Source organism: Myodes glareolus, chromosome 10 (assembly GCF_982192425.1).
Source record: "Myodes glareolus chromosome 10, mMyoGla1.1, whole genome shotgun sequence".
Taxonomy (NCBI): Eukaryota; Metazoa; Chordata; class Mammalia; order Rodentia; family Cricetidae; genus Myodes; species Myodes glareolus.
Window position 1 is genome coordinate 47113074 of NC_142035.1, and position 4385 is coordinate 47117458.

At 41.6% G+C, this 4385-nt stretch overlaps 1 pseudogene; it reads right to left on the reverse strand.

The window, feature by feature from the left end:
- Positions 1 to 2451: 2451 nt before the first annotated feature.
- On the reverse strand, positions 2452 to 2983 carry LOC125416789 (small ribosomal subunit protein eS26 pseudogene; annotated as a pseudogene).
- Positions 2984 to 4385: the final 1402 nt, after the last annotated feature.

Genomic DNA, 4385 nt, shown 5'->3' on the forward strand with positions numbered 1-4385 from the left:
AGAACACATCAGTTTTTGCTTGTTTGTGTTGACATTGTAGGTCTTCTTACGGTTTTACCCTTTAAAAGGCCTTCCCTTGCCCCGCCCCCCACTTCTCCCAGCAATCTCAAATTTGGCTCAGAGATTGTCCTGCCAATAAATCTTTTAATTACAATTAGATTGACTCTATGGTCTTTTCCCGGGGTCTCAAACTCCATAACACAAAGGTCTAAGAATCCCACAGTCATTTAGTCCATGAGGCTGGATGTCACAGCTGGTCTTCAGTATTTTCTGGAATCCTGAAGGAGGCTCAAATGTCAGTGAAGGAGCGGATTTGCTAGCAAAGTGAGAGCAAGCAGACAAAAAGAGGGAGCTTCCCTCTTCCACGTCCTTAGAAAGACTTCCAGCAGAAGGTGTGACCCAGATTAGAGATGGGTCTTCCCATCTCAAAAATTCTGAACTAAAGGTGTATTTTCCCACCTCAAAGATGTGAGTTAGAAGTGGATCTTCCCACATCAAAGGATTAAACAAAAATCCTTCACAAGTGAACCCAGCCATTTTGAGTCTCAGTAAATTCCAGATGTGGCCATCACAATGGCCACACGGGTTTTAGATGCCTCTACTTTATCCTCTGGGCCTGATAGTGAGACAGTGGGTCCAAGACACAGCGATAACCAGCCAGCCAACTGAGGATTGTCATTTAGACTTGCCCTACGCTTTTGAATCCATCAAGGTACTAAAATTCCTCTTCAAAGTCAGTTGTGGTGGCACACGCCAACTCAGGAGGCAGAAGTTGAGTTTGAAGCCAGCCTGATCTATCGGACGAGTTCCGGGACAACCAGGGTTACACAGAGAAACCCTGTCTTGAAAAACAAACAAACAAAAAAAAATTTCTCATCAAAAAGTCAGATAGGAACTGGGCGTCTCTAATCTTATCAGTCTTTGGGAGGCAGAGGCAGGTGGATCTCTGTAAATCTGAGGCCACCTTAGTCTACATAGTGAGTTCAAGACCAGGTAGGGCTACACTAAAACCCAGTCTAAAAAATTAAAGTTGCAAGGGGAGTGATGGTCCAGATAGGTGTTCAAATGCTAAACAGTAAGTACAGAAAAACCTCACCTCAGAGCCCTTTTGCTTGTCCCTGCAATGACTAACACTATGCTGATACCTAACTTTATGTCTAACCGTTTAGAATCTCTGTGCTTAAGAGAACTATAGAGCAAAATTAGACTTCCAAATGTTACGGGCTATTACGGGTTAACTTTTTACTGTGGCTTCTACTTCCGTAAACCAGCTTGTTTTACAGGAGAGGAACTTCTGCTGCAGGAGAACAGAATAACGCTGTGGTCTTGGCCTTTATAAACACCTGACTGTAGGTGACTGGAGGAAGCATTTGGTACACCAGTCCTGTGTCAACCAGACACCAGTATATGAATAAAAGCCTCTTTTTGTCAAAATTTATTCATGGTCAGACTGGTGTATCTCTGAATGACCCCAGACCCATAACATCTGAGGACTCGTCTTGAATTTGGGCATTCAGCCAAGTCAATCTTTTGTTGTTGTTGTTGTTGTTGTTGTTGTTGTTATTGTTGTCTTTGGGACCCTGAAGGCTCCTGGCATACTGGGACCCAAGAAATTGGACAGGCCCAGCATCTGGAGGGAGCCACTGTCAGGTTCTCAATGCCTAGATTATGAGAAAAGTGGCATCAGAAAAACTTCTAGAGGTGTGGGTAAGTATCCTGTTTTGTCTATGGACACATTTGTGGTCCTAGTGGAAAAGCTGGGTGCAGCATTAATTCCAAAGTCAGAGGGATCACCAGGACTCTACTGGCTTTTGCTGAAAAAGCTGGGATGGAAATCGGCTGTTGGGTCTATTAATGAAGGTAGCAACCAAATTTGCTTTTGTCTGGTGTTCCCTGCCCCCGAACTGTATGAATGTTCTGACTTTTTAAGTTACTATTTGATGGGTCTGTGTTTTCTGGTGTGTCTGTAAGTTTGTTGCAGATGTGGGAGCCCGGAGCCAGACTGAGCAACTGAGGGAGAGAGCAAAGGAATAGGCTAGCTGCAGTGTGCACACATTTCTTGCGAGCTAGTGTGTCTCTGTTCCCTCCTGCAGTGTCCTCTGTCTCTCTCTGGGGCTCAAATTTCTTATCTCTAAGGCTTCTTTGTTCTCAGCTTACTCTAGTCCCTCTCCCTGGTCACTGGATTCGATTTTATAAAGACTCAGGTTATCTTTTAGATATGGGTAATATTAAAATGATGTTTTATGCTGTTCTACATCAATGAAAAGCTGGCTCTGGATTGGGTTATGGCTTCTCCACCTCTAGACCCAAGCATGCTTGTTTAAAAGATTCCAGCAAAATCTCTGTCCTATGTCAAGCAGGCACATGACTATGAGACAGAGAAAAAAGGGAAAACAAGACAAAAGGATAAACTAATTCCCAAAGGTGATTATTACCACTCGTCCCATGCTCTTTTTTTTTTTTTTTAATGTATAAGTTCCATTTTATTTTTCCAAGGTGTTCTCTTCTATCTTTATGAAGCCACTTTACATGGGCTTTGGTGGAGGTCGTGAGGCAGCACCAGCAGGTCTAAGTCGTGGTGGGGGCGTTCGGTCCTTCCGAGCTTCCCGAGATCGATTCCTCACTACCTTGCTCTGAATAGCACAGCTCACACCGTAATGCAGCTTGACATAGAGTTTGGGGAGCACATAAGCGTCAAAGACACTTGCTTCGGATATGTCCCTGACAGCAGCGGCCTCTATGATGTTCCGAATGACGAACTTCTTAATGGCCTTGTCCTTAGGCACGCAGCGGGCGCAGTGAGTGCAGCGAATTGGCTGCACATGGCCGCGGCCCTTTTTGGCACGACCGTTGTTTCTTCTTTTTTTGGTCATCTTGTAGCCAAGTCCCAAAAGAGCCCATGCTCTTTTTGGTTTGAGTTTAACTCTAAAACTTTTGCTAAAGTATGAATCCTATCTCAAGATTTGTAGGACCTATTATGAAAACTTTCTATACCTCAAGATTTGTAAGTGTATTGGGTATGGTTAAAGATATATAAAATCTGTAACAAAAAGTTAACTTAAAACTTATAGCAAGAGGGTTAATAGTTGAAAATCTATACATAGGTAATATTAATTTACTATAGCACACTGTATGTGTAACTTGGATTCGACTCTTCTTTTAAAAAAAAGTTTTTGTTTTTCTTTTTAATAACAGGGGGTCCATGGGTCTCCAAGATATTTTGGATTGGGGTGGATTTTTGCGTGGTGATTCTGTCCTGAGGAAAAAGCAACAACAGATGAGAGGAAAGATCATAAAAACGAGGTTGACTTTGAAAAGGGAGTAGAGGTGCACACCTTTAATTCCAGCACTTGGGAGGCAGAGGCAGGTGAATCTCTTGGTTGAATTTGTTTGGTTTAAAATCAGTAGCTGTCCTTTACACAGATGATAAACAGGCCTAGAAAGAAATCAGAGAAACATCACCCTTTACAATAGCCACAAATAACATAAAATACCTTGGGGTAATGCTAACCAAACAAATGAAAGACCTGCATGACAAGAACTTTAAAACTTTGAAGAAAGAAATTGAAGAAGACACCAGAAAATGGAAAGATCTCCCATGCTCTTGGGTTGGTAGAATTAACAGAGTAAAAATGACAGTCTTACAAAAAGCAATCTACAGATTCAATGCAATGCCTATCAAAATCCCAGCAAAATTCTTCTCAGACCTCGAATGATACTCAACTTCATATGGAAAAACAAAAAACCCAGGATAGCCAAAACAATCCTGTACAACAAAAGAACTTCTGGAGGCATCACAATCCCAGACTTCAAACTCTACTATAGAGTTTACAGTACTGAAAACAGCCTGGTATTGGCATAAAAACAGACAGGAGGACCAATGGAACCAAATCAAAGACCCGGATATCAATCCACACACTTACAAACACCTGATTTTTAATAAAGAAGCAAAAAATATAAAATGGAAAAAAGAAACCATATTCAACAAATGGTGCTGGCATAACTGTATATCACCATACAGAAGAATGAAAATAGATCCATATCTATCACCATGCACAAAACTCAAGTCCAAATGGGTCAAAGACCTCAACATAAAACCAACCACACTGAACCTCATAAGAGAAAGTCAGAAGTACACTTGAACACATTAGCACAGGAGACCACTTCTTAAATATAACCCCAGTAGCACAGACCATGAGAGAAACAATTAATAAATGAGACCTCCTGAAACTGAAAAGCTTCTGTAAAGCAAAAGGACACGGTCAACAAGACAAAACAATAGACTACAGAATGGGAAAAGATCTTCACCAACCCCACATCAGACAGAGGTCTGATCTCCGAAATATACAAAGAACTCAAAAAATTTGACATCGAAAGAACACATA